At 41.6% G+C, this 12,833-nt stretch overlaps 1 long non-coding RNA gene across 1 annotated transcript in view; it reads left to right on the top strand.

Annotated features, from left to right (window-relative positions):
- Window positions 1-10,568, top strand: part of LOC306800135 — an 81,192-nt gene extending 70,624 nt beyond the window's left edge. Inside the window, exons 2-3 of the long non-coding RNA XR_013773764.1 lie at window positions 9,150-9,225; window positions 9,892-10,568. This is a non-coding gene — a long non-coding RNA (uncharacterized lncRNA). The remainder of the gene's footprint in view (window positions 1-9,149; window positions 9,226-9,891) is intronic.
- The last annotated feature ends 2,265 nt before the right edge of the window (window positions 10,569-12,833 follow it).

Below are 12,833 nucleotides of genomic sequence, written 5' to 3'. Positions count from 1 at the left end.
ATTAGAGCTATTTATATTTTTGAAATGAGCAAGACATTCTGAAAAAGGAATTGTTTCTGCAGCCAATTTGGGGACCTTCTGTCTACAAAATCTGCTCTAGACACTTTCCCACCACAACTTTCTTTCCATTATTAGGAACTTACACCACTTCGTATTTAGCTTGGTATTTTGCCAAAAAATGTTCTTTAGGTCTCTATAGTACAAAATCTGACAGAAAGCATAACACAAGGAAAAAAAAAAAAAGGTATTTTTAAGTCCCTACTTTTTTCCATTTTCCCATCAGAAAAAAATTTTAAAAATATTAGTAATATAAATCCATCTCTGTTCCAGTTTTTGCTCTGGTTATTTATACTTTTTAAATATGATCCATGTAGAGAAGTCAAACGTTATTAAATCCATTCAGATAGTTCTTCAATCTATTCAGGAGCTGAATGTACCTGGCACAGGCACTGAATATTTCCTTTTGGTTTCTGAGCTAGAAATAATACTTGAAGTAAATTATTTTCTGCTGTGATAATGATGATAGTACCAGACGTCCTGAGTGGAAAAGGTCAGGGAGGTTCTGATCCTGACTCTCATTCTGATATTGTGTCTTACTTTTCTGCCCTAAGAAAACTCATCTGAGATTCTGTCTGTGGTTTTCAGTAAGAACAGTCCTTTTCCTTCTTCCTGCACAATTTTTCAGCCAGATTGACTGAAGTACAAAAAGGTCAAATGACTTACTTGAAGGGTAAATCATGAGTCAGTAGCACAGCTAGCACTGAATCAAATCCTTTCCTGTCTTCCAGTCCAACCACTAGACAACACACAATTGCTTTTATTGACCAGAAAGCTTTAATGAAGTCAACATTAGCTGTGGTATGTGCTAGCATGAGTCCCTGAACAGCTTTGGTTTATATTTGTATGGGTCTGTGAAAATCAGTCACCTTCCACCAGCAATTCAAAGGGCATGTGGCAGACAGCAGACCTCGTGTCCCTCTCTGTGCATGCCTTGTGTCCTGTCTGTGCCTTTCAGTGCTTGCTCACTCATGCCATGCAGCTGTGCTCCTCTGCACTGGGAGCTGGTGTCTGTGGTCCTGGTCAGCAGCTGAACTGCAGCCTTCACTCTCAGTCCTCAGTTCAGCTGCCCTTTCTTTGCAGGCAAGAAGAGGGGAAAGGGCCTGTTATTCTGCACTATAGTCATATGAGATCATGGTTTGGAAAATGTTCAGAAACACTGGAAAAGATAAACTCAACAATCTATTTTGACCTTAGAGTCTACCGATGTTTGTTTTAGCTGACCTATATGCATCTGCACATATTTTGGCAGATAGAGGCCTGGAAACTTTGTGAAGAGGCTGATGGAAAATACTGTAAAAAAAAAAAAAAAAATGGCTGAAAAGGAGCTTGAGCAGGCATCTCATCTGTCTTCATCTAAAGTAAGATGGGCTTTGTCTACATTAGTTCTAGCAGCTGACTCAACTGCTATCTTCTACCTCTCCAGGCAATCTGTGCTGTCACCTCACAACTCAAATTATTAGGTTAAACATACAGGGAACACTTACTGCCCTCCCATATAAAAATGTGTGTCACTTATGTATATGATGTAAAGCAATCAAAAATATAGAATGCAATATAGAATGGTATGTATTACAAAGTCAACAGTACAGAAGTGTCCTCAGTGAGGATTTCTTTTCTCTCATTCTACATTTTGCAGTAAGAGAACTTTCCCCCACCTCCTCTTTTTACTGAATTATGCTGAGTGCTGCATTTCTCCTAAGACTCTATTTGCAAATATTTTCCAAAGTTATTCTACACAGTTGCCCGAGTATGTGAAGAGAAAGTAATAGGAAAAAGAAATGGTTTTAAAATGATACTAAAGATTTGACTTTTCAGTTCTTGAAAGCCAGGAAATTAATATTGAATCATCTGACTGTGCTGTGATGTTTTAGCTCATACAGCACACAAGATAACCACTGTTCAGAGACCCTGCAGTAACTCAGCAAAATGGGATGACTGGAGGATGACGTTTCTGGTATAAATCATCAGGTCTGTAGTGTATATGTGTAATAGACAGGACTTGGGAAGTGGGAAAAATGGGACTGTTGTGGAATGCCAGAAGGACTTTTAGCATGTTTGTTTTACTGATGATTGGTTGGCAGCTTAAAAAACAGCTCTCTAGTATAAGGTCATCATATAAATTGAAATGGAAAGAGCTACTATTAGATCCTCTTTTCCATTCCCTGTCACTGTGGAATTGTTCCCTACAGTGTTCTTGAGTGTTTTGTCCAGTTTTCTCTGAAATAACTTAAGCAACAGGGTTTTCATTGCTTCTCCTTGGAATCCTACCCCATACTATAGTAGATCTCATTAATAGGAAATGTTACTCTAAAGCATAAATCTTCTTGATCTCCATTTCATCTCATTAATTCCACTTATACTCCCTTCTCTGGCCCTAATCAATCCTTTTGCCTCTTAAGTGTTTATATCCTCTTAAGACTGATGGGGAATTATCATAGCCCAATTAGGTATCATTCAGCCAAGATATGTGCAGAGCCCATTCCCTTCATTCTCCTTCAGCCCACATCTAAGCCCTGGCTCATTTTTTCCCCTCTCTGAAGTCCCTTCAGTTTGTCATCAAGTTGCCCTCGATGTAAGTGGAAGAGAGCTCTGGCCCCTGCACTGCAGAGAGAGATGTGGCGATCAGGTTTCCAGAACACCAGCGATCCCCAGCTCACCACAAAGTCAGATGGAGAGGCCACAGAGACCACTCAGGAAGAAGAAAATAAAGGAGACTAGCAGTTTGCAGGGAAAGAGCAAAGTAAAATGGCAACCAAACAGCACAAGCAGTGGCCCTGCAGGGAAAAGAGCCACAGGGAAGCTTTGCAGGAGTCCTGAGAGCTACACCATCTCAGTGAGGCATAAAACCATGGCTTACACCCTGGCTGACAGCCCTGAGGATTGTTGGTGGGGTAGAAATGCCCCCAGATCACTCCATGCCCACCCCATGCCAGTTTTAAGGCAGGGCTGGTGTCACCACCTTGCCAGTGTTGCAAACCCCTCTGCACTGTCCCGCGCCATGACCTCACGAGCGGCAGCGACCTGGGTGAGCACCAGCTTCACAGATGGACAAAGCCTGCTCTGTGTGCAGGTTTTTTTCCTTGTGGCCATAAAATTAAGGAGTGGGAGAGAAACCTGGGCTGTATCATAGTCTCCTGGTGGTCCACTCCCTCCACCCAGCCCTGCAGACCATCCAAAACTTTGTCATTTTATCCAGGAAGGCAAGAAGGCCTGGGGTAGATCCAGAATGGATTACGACATAATCCAATTCACAGGGAGGGGTATTTTTGAAGGAGGATTATTTTTTTTTCCTCTGGCTGGCTGCCAAAAATAAATAAATTCTGTAAGTATAATGTAATGTTTTTAGAGAACATGGTGATGGAAAGAGAAAGCTCATTTCCATATCCACATTAAAGGGAGGGAGAGGGCAATTTGATTTTTTGCAGCACTGTGCAAAGTAATCTGAGGGTATATAAAGTATAAGTGCCGGTATTTCACAGTGGACTTTCAAACACAGTAATAGTCTGAAGAAAGGAGGGCTTCGTTTCTAATCAGAACAATGTACTATGGCTGTTTGGTCTGCATTTCAGCATCAAAAAGCCTCTGCCTGAACCTTTTGTGACCTTCAGAGAGTTTTGCATAATTAGCTTGATTAAAGACACAGCACAGTTTTAGCACCAGAGACCATAAACCACAAATTACTGAGGATCACATGTTTTGCAAAATAATACCATTCATGTGATTATTTGTTTTGCTCTCATCATTTTTGAAATATTACTCCATTGCTTTGACTTGAGTTTCTGGTTGTAACAGATAGCCAGTTCCCAAATAAAATGTAAGTCTTCACAAAAATGTTTCCATTGCATAAAAAACACTTATTGGATTTCTGTAAAGTCATAGAGCTGTTTGATATTTGTATTAGGGATATGACTGAAAAATATTAGCAGTACAAAGACTTTCAGCTATCTAGAGTGTCATTTCACAGGGCTTTCCTTAGACTTTGCTTTTACCATTTTGATTTTAGTGTGTTAATCTCAAATTTTAAAGTGTGACAAAGCCAAATTTAAAGTGTGACAAAGACCAGATCAAGAATGTATAATAGTTAATACATCAAGCAACTTTCTCATCCAGAGAGCATTGGATCATCTTGCAGAGAGCAGTCTGGGGACTGCTCTGATCAAAGGATGCAGAAGATAGCTGTGGGGGCTTGCAACAGAGAGGAGCACTGTCATAGTGTTCCTTGGACCATGTGTACTCAGGGCATGCCCAGAGAATTGTCAGGGTGGACAGGCCTGGCAGTGGGACCCACCTGCCTCCTGCATGCTGAAACAGAGATTGTTCTTTTCCTCCCCACTCACACAAGAGGTAGTAATTTCCCACTGCCTGAGGGTGGTGGAAAGAAAAGTTCTCAGAATGGAGAGCTCTTTTATAGGATCCTCATCTCTGGCCAAACACCATTTTTCTTCGCAGCTTTGGTGCAGAGTGTCTCTGGATCCCTGCCCACCTGCTTGCCTTTGTTAACAGGTTTGCTGACACACTCCCTGTCCCTCCAACTATGGATACAAAGGACATGGGCAAGTGCAGTTGGGCTCATACAATCTGTGTTCATGTACCTATGCACTATGTAAGGCCAAGTTTACATCTTCTGCTCCTCTGTCCTGTTTCCAGTAGCTACCAGGCTAAAGAAAATGGTCAGCTGCATTACAGGCCTTGCAAGCTATTCCAAGTAACCCCGCTCTTGTCCACTCTGTACCTACAGCCTTCATGGTCTGCTGGAAAGACTGCACAGATTTATGCAACCCTCTGCTGTTAGCACACCCTCATTGCTGCAAAAGATCTCAGCTTGAGACCTTCATGCGTTAAAAGAAATTAAGGAAGTTGCAAAATCTGTTGGTACAATAATAACAGTGGGTGTTCTTACAGAAACCAGTATAAGCTGGTTGAGTGGCACATCTGGGACGGTTTTAAGAAGAAACTTGATTAATACCACAGATGACTGCTATTTAAAGCCATTCATTTTGATGCATAGTTTGGGGGAGGTTCAGTTTACCCCTAAGGAAAAAGCAGGAGTTAATATAGACAGTGAGTGTTTGTGCTCCACTGGATGGTATTGATCACTAGCAATTTAGATTTGATATTTTAAAAGTGGGGAAGTTGACTATAATACATAGGAGGGCATTTCAGTGAGACAAAAAGGAAAGCAGTAGCAAATCCCTCTGCCCGTTAGATCAGACATTTAAACTGAAGATCAGGTGTGACAATCTTATCGGGAAAATAAAAACATTTTAATATTGGTCATTCAAAATTTCCTTTTGCCAACACTCTCCTTTCAGGGATATAATTTTATGATCAGGGTTGAAGACTCTCGGATTGGAGGAACTTGGAAGAAACTTGTGTTCTGTAATGGAATGGGATGCCAGAGTACTCATCCAAAGGCAGTGAAGTAAGAAAAAATAGGTGGAATACCGGCACAGGTATATACTCTGAGTAATTAGATCCAGCTGTTGTTAACCAGGATTAGAAAGTCCACACACTGACTATTTGTAATAGATGAGAGGAAGAAGCTTGAAACATACTTAAAAGGGTTAAATTTCACATGCATCCTTGAGAAAGTGAGAAGTGAGTTAGCAAAAGTGAAGGACCATGTTTGCAGTGTACGGCTTATGAAGGACCAGGGCCTCACAGACTACTAAGGAAATCCAGCTCTGGTCTTTCCCATTGAGCCTGATCTGAGCATCTATGTTCAGAAGTAGGTGGAGATGGATGGTGAATCCTCTGTTACTCCACTGTAACTCTTCAGAAGCCCTGTGACAATGTCAATGTCTTTGTGGGATGCACAGAAATGCTTCCCTTGATGTAAGAGAGCCTAAAATGGATGCAGCTTTTGGGATGAACAGATTTGAGGCAGCATTCAGCTCAGCATACGGACTAGTTGCAGCACCATATGGAAGGTGACGATGTTATAGCAATAGATGTAATGGATCTGATTGTGATCTGGCTTGCACCAGTTCTAGGCAGATGCAACTCCTTCAGCTTTAATGGACTTACCACAGCTTCACACCAAATGAAGTGAAACGAGTCTTTGGGTACAATACATCTACATTAAGCAATGAAAGACTGGTGATTTGTGTGATATCTTTTTTAATTTCTCTTTTTTTTTTTTTTTTTAAACTGAAGTGCTAGCATGTTGTGTGGGGAGGCTTTTTTTATTCTTATTAACAGTTGGCATTCTGTTTGTTGTAAGCTGTGTGTGGGTTTCTGTGCAAGACAAAGGCATGGCACTGCTCTGGCTAGGAAGCTTTGTGCCAGCTCTTCACTGAGGAACTTCACAGCAGTTTTGGACATATTTTTCTACATTGGGAGTGGAGGGAAGAAAACAGAGCATGTGTGCACAGCAAAGGCAAACTTTCCAAACCTGGTTAATCTCACTGTACCCATGCTGTGCAAACCTCGGCTGCTCTAAATTAAATGGAGCTGGAGGAGGAGAAAGCACAAGGACTAAAAGAGAGAAAACAAAGGGGAGAAGCAGTGAAGAACATGAGGAGGTAATAAGATAGGGAGAGAGCATTGAGCAGAAGGCAGGCTGTGATAGTAGTGCTGTTCTTGGAAAAGAAGCATAGAAAGAAATATTTTTTACAGATAAAAAAGATTTGAAACTGTGCTGCCTTTCTTCTCTGTCAGAACTTGCTTCCTGGCAATCCATTTAGCACCACTACTCATCAGCCTTTCCTGAGAATAGGTGGCTGGAGACAAGAGGCAAATGCTCTTCTAAAAGAAGAGCTCCCTGGTGGTTTAGCATGTATATGCAAATATCTGCATAGATTGATATTGCCCCTAGCAGGCAATCATGCATTTGGAAGGAAAATGGGAGAAAGTGAACAGGGTAGGGAAGATGGGAAGCAGCAGAGGTCAGGGCTGAAGAAAACAGCAAGAATTTAATTCCATAGCCCTCTTCCTCATCTTCTAGCCTCCTTCTTGGCTATGGCTGGAGCACATCTGATGTGTAGGTAGCACTCAGGGCCCAGGAATTTGTATGGCCTTGACATTCACAGGAATAGGCTTCTACAGTTGTTAGAAATGCTTTTGTTTTGTCAACATGAAAAACAGCCTGGTTAAGTCCAGGCCTGGGAGGCAGTTGCAGATTAGGGAAATTGTCTTTGGAGTTGTTTGTATGGGCCAATGTAAATTTGAAAAGGACAGTAAGCTATTGCTTTACTTTTTTTGGCCACAATTAAATAAAGAAAATATGTTGTAAATATAAGAGGTATCTACTTTCAGCTTTGCAGGCTTAAAAACACTGATGATCTGGATTATAATCAAAGTTTGGGATTTCATTTTCCTATAGGCTGCTTTGAAGAAATCTGAAGAAAAATTGGCTTTTAAAATGTTATCCTATGTGCAGAAAGATATTGTCAATTGTTCCAGCTGATCTGTTGCCTTTGCAATTGCTATCTTGCTGTCAAGTAGAAGTCAGTAGAAGAATGTGCTGTGACAGCATGGTGGAGAGACTGGAAAAGCATCCCACAGGCTGACAGCAATTGATACCCACCTACCTCCTCTACAACAGTCCATGCCACGATACAGAACAAGGGTCACCCCACTGGACCAGGCTTGTGTGAGACCAGGGCTTCAGCTGCACACACAAGGAGCTAGAGGAGAGTTATGATGTGACCACAGACAGCTGAGCAAGATGTACCATGAAAGCAGCTCCTTCACCACTCTGCCTCTTCTTTTCACACACAGCCATTCTGCCCAAGCTCACCGAGTGAGTGTTGGGCCAGCCAGCAGAAATGGCCTTGCATAATTTCTTTCATATTTATCTGTTGGGCCACATGACCTGTTAGAAAAACCAGACAAAGAGAAACACATTTACAGTGCTTGAAAAGGGGAAAATAATTGTTGACGTTCCCATGATTCTTGGGGAAGTGATGAGGTGGGAATGCAGCACAAGACACACCATGTGAGTGCATTAGCCATCCTTGCACTCATTTGAGTTGCCACAACAGCTGTGCAATGCCAAGGGCCAGGGTATGCACTTCTGCAAAGTTACAGAAGGGAAAATACAGGATTTGTTCTGCTTTTAACTCAGCTGATGTCATAATCAACTCATGTGGAAAAAAAAGTTTTCTCTTTTGGTGTTTGAATGTTTTAATCTGTTCCATACTTCTATCACCGATAACCTGCCTTTAAATGTTGGCACAATCTGCATTATACTTAACCCAGAGCAATCTTTATTAATGTAATTTTTTCTAATATGTCAAATGCTGCTAGGAAACTACTCCTCAGTAAGGACTAGCTGTGTGGAGGATTTCAGCTCTTGGAGCTCAGCTGGATTTAATTACCCACACAGATAAGTGTAGCCATTTATTTTCTTTGAACTGGAAAAGGTTGCTTTTCTATTTTTAACCCCTGAAGACAGCTGAGTAATTCAACTGAAAGTCCTCAGTCCAGAAATAACCTTTTTTTTCTTTTTGTCCTATGAGGATCAAGTTGTTTCTCATGAGCCAAGGTTTAACCCATAGCTGTTCAGTTCAGTTTTATTATATTCAGGCCAGGTTTTCATGGATTGGTAATAACCAGAGTCTCTGATATTCATCCAGTGTGGCATTGAGCAACTTGGCTTGCAATTTCCTTTTGAGAGTCCTTTTGCAGCAATACACAGAAAAGTACTGCTTAGTAGGATTCTTCACTGAGATGCTACTCGACACGTATAAGGGTGGCAAGGTCTCTTCCAAAACAAACATGTATGATCAATTTTCCAAAAGTGCTCTGCATGTTGCCATTAGTGCCACAATGGGGAGAAACTGCGTGCTAAGCACTTACAAAAATCTGGCACTTGTTTGAATGCGAATGGGGGCTTGAACTCTTTAAAAAATCTGGCTGCAATTGTGGGTGCGGAGCACTTAGGAAGCAGTGGTGGTCTTGAACCAGGGCTGCCATTACTGATTTACACCCTTGTCAGCCATTGATTTTCAACAGAGTTACACCCTTCTGGAATTGGAGCAACACAGTCAGACTGCCATCATTTATGAATTAATGCACATATAGGTATGTATTTTATTTAGTTTTGTTTATTTTATTTTATTTTGCTGTACTTTTTGGTTTTTTAGGAAAATTCTTTTGAAATATTACCCTGTTGCCTGAATCCGTACTGCTCCTGACTGTCTGCCAGCTCCCAGATTAAATGTAAGTCATTACGGAATGTTTTCCTCACATGGGAAAGACTGGAGTGGCCCAGTGTTAGTTTTGCCCTCCGACATTAATTCTAATTACCTCAAAATGCAAACATGTTTGAATTTCCAGCAGATGACATTATTTTTTCTTTGACATCAGACATCAAAGAAAGAAAAATAAACATGGGACAGTGACAGCATTAGGCCTCCAGTCATTTTTCAGAGGATTTTTCATGTCCTGTTCCAGACTGGTTCTTCTTTAAGTCTTGTCTCGGATATTAGGGAGGGGAAAGGTTTACAGACTCCAAGACTGATGGAGTCTTTTCCCTTCCAGTTCTCTGAGGCAGATGGGGGGAAGGAAAGAAACAGTCTGGTTTAGATCAGCCTTGGAGTCTTAGTTTTTAGAGGCACACACACGCCCCCAGTAGTTTGGTTATTTTGTTAAATTCTATTTAGCTTTTTATTCTGAATATTCATGGATGGTACTGCTGCATTTAAAAATTGCAATAATATAAAGAGAACAGAAATTTGTAAATGTGAATGAGAAGCTCATAATTTTGCAGATGTTTAGTACTTTTGGGAGATTGTTGTTCAGGCAGGTGTCACGGCAGCTGAAAGCTGATGTTGCCAGATATTCCCCCTACAGGGCACTGACCTTTTGGACCTTTCAAGTCCACAGGATTTATAAATGGACCAATCAAGGGAGCTGCTTCTACTTCCATGTGTCAGGGTTGGGATGTGCTAGCCTACACCCACATGGTTTTTATGAGGTTGTGGCAATGGTAACTCCCAGTCAAGTTTCATGGACCCTGACAGAGAGCCCTGAGGTGATCTCCCACCTGCACTGCTGACTGCACCCAGAGCCCACCTCTCCCCAGTTTTTGCCAGGTTCCTGGGTTGGCCCTGGAGGAAACCATCTCTGCATCTGAAAATGGAAATAAATGGAATAGTACCACTGCTCAATCTGACAAACAACATGGAGAAATGTAAAGGCTCCATTATTAGAGACCCTGACTGTGTTTTGGTGAGGCAGGCTATAGAAAAATTCATGCAAGAAATCAAATTATGAGAAAATTACAGAAGTCTCTTCCAGGGCCTGGGAAAGCAAAGTTATTGCAGGACATGGTGAAGATGCACTGTGCAGGCAGAGCTGTGCAGGGAAGCTTGAAGAACATATCTGTGCTATTTGCTCCTCTCTTTCTGAGCACTAAACCTGACTCCCAAGTTTTAAAGGGTCAGCTTGTGATGGACCCAGTCTGCAGGAGCTGCTGCTGTGGCATTGCAGTGCATCAGTTTAGGATGCTTCTTTCTTTCTCTGATGGAAAAATAGATCCTTTCACTGCATTGAACAAGTAGTAGTTTCACCATGCACCCTCCCCCTCCATGCTTCCAGCCCCTGCTCCATTTAAAAAGTATAGAAACAATTTCATTCTCAATTAATAAATGACAATAAATAAATAAATAAGCCATGTGCTCTGCAGTTGTTGCCTGCAGTGTGAGCTCTAGTGTTTTGAAGTGTTTCTCATTGGGACCCACAAATGTTTGTTACAAAACTTGGCAAAATCATGGGCTGGAGCCTCTGGGCTGCTCAGCCAGCTTCACACCCATCCTCCTGATCCATTTTCCCTTGATGGGTGCCCAGGGCAGGCAGTAGCTCCCCAGGGGCCCTGCAGGGGCTGTGGGCTAGAGTGACTGGGCTGAAGGGCATAAGCCAGCTCACCTCAGGCTCCCTAGAGAATGTTAATCCTCCTGCTGAAGCATTTAGATGCACTAAAACGATTTTTGCTTTTCTCGCCTCTTCTTGCAGTTTGACAGCATAGCTTAGAGTCTGATGCTGTCAAACTGGGTTTTTTTCCATTCTCTGCAATACCTGTAAACTACACCATGACACTACTTCTCCCAGGAAGCATGGTAAAAAGGAAAATGGTAGAGAGAAAATACTTGATTGAGGTTACCTTTCCAAAATTGCCTACAGATTCTGAGAGAGATCTAGCAGGAGACATCCTGAAAGGCTCATTTGAAAACAAGAGTACTGAAAATCTGCCCTCCAAAAGTCAGTGTTTCCATGTGAGTGCTCAAAAATGAATGCACTTAAAATCAAGCTTTGTACGGAAATTTAAACCAGCCCGAATACTAATATTGGCAAAGGCTCTGCATGTTGGTAGAGCATACTGGTCCTCATCAGGCAGAGTGTATCATTTAGGGGTATGTTTTCAAAATTCGATAACCCAAATGCTCTTACAAATGGCTTTGATTATTTTCTGTCTGTGCAAGACCAGTTTTTTGTAAGGGAATGGACAACTGCCTGAGGAGAAATGGTGGTGGGGTATGTGAGTATCCTTTTTCGCACACATCAGTGCATATTTGGTATATGAGGTGGTGCTTACACAGTTTTCCTTTCACTGTTCAGGCAGCCAGTTTTTAAAAATGTGGCCTGTGGTGTTTCTGTTTCTTTGATGTTTTCAAATGGGATCTAGTTATTTTAACATGTATATTATATCTCATTTTCTGCTAAGGCCACCTCAAGGCTCTAGAAGAAATCAGACTTCATGTTGTCCATGCTGTTTCACCCATTTCTAAATGAAAAGGCATCTGTATCTGCTGCTAAAATGACATTCATCCTTCTTGTTTGTGATGTGAGAAATCCTCTTGGTTCCTTCCTTTCCACTCAACAGAGGGTCCATTAGCTGATAGAAACACTGTGCTAGTGAAGAGGGGTGACTTGTTCTCATCTCTTCTGAATGCTGTGATGAATGATAGCCATAGTCCCATGCACACATTCAGAATCAGCCTGATGCTTCACCCAAGGTCATAAAATGAGACCAATTATACTGGAGCAAGTTTACATCTTCAGCAAAATCTGAATCAGACAGGCACTTCTAGGACTCCACCAAGAGAACAAGCCTTACCCAAATCAGTTTGTGCTCAAGCTGTTGCTATAAACCAGCTTGAATGTTTTGTGTGATGTAGGACAATTGGTACAACATGGGCTTTTTCATGAGTGATACTGGGCACCCCCAGCCCTTTACTGGGATCATTGTATGTAGAGAGTCTGCTCAATAATTCCTCTGGTCAATGAGGCTAAATTGTAAGTGTAAAGTAAAATGTAAGTTTACAAAGCTGTACAAAATTATGTACATGTGTGATTAAGTAGCAATGCATCCGTTAATATTACATGACTTGTTGGGGGAAAGATTTTTTTAGTGCAACTTCAGAAGTGCTTAGGACAACAAGATATTCTCTGTGGGAGTCGTCTACTTTCCACGTGGAAAATGCATGATGGGGTTTTGGGTAGGATTGGATATATTTTGCTGCTTTGAATTACTGTCTGGATGAGTCAAGCTATTTTTTGTCCTGTTGGATCGCTGTGGTGTTGGTGAATAGTTATTTCTGCATGGACGGTGCATTAAAGTTCCTGTTAACAGTCAGGTTCTCTTCAGCAGCAGATGTTAACTTTTTATATAAAAACAAGCATTTAAAAACAGTTCCTCTCTTATCAATACCTGCTTGGCAGTTTCACCCTTTGGGAAACATATGTCTGGATAGGAGTCAGAGCTTGTTTTGGAAGAGATGGCCTCTTGCCATACCCCCTTGATGTTTCTTTTAAATCTTGCTGTAGTG

The sequence above is a fragment of the Erithacus rubecula genome (genome assembly GCF_903797595.1).
Source record: "Erithacus rubecula genome assembly, chromosome: 3".
Classification (NCBI taxonomy): domain Eukaryota; kingdom Metazoa; phylum Chordata; class Aves; order Passeriformes; family Muscicapidae; genus Erithacus; species Erithacus rubecula.
Note: the sequence above shows the minus strand (reverse complement) of the source record. Positions and strands in the feature narration are given on the sequence as shown.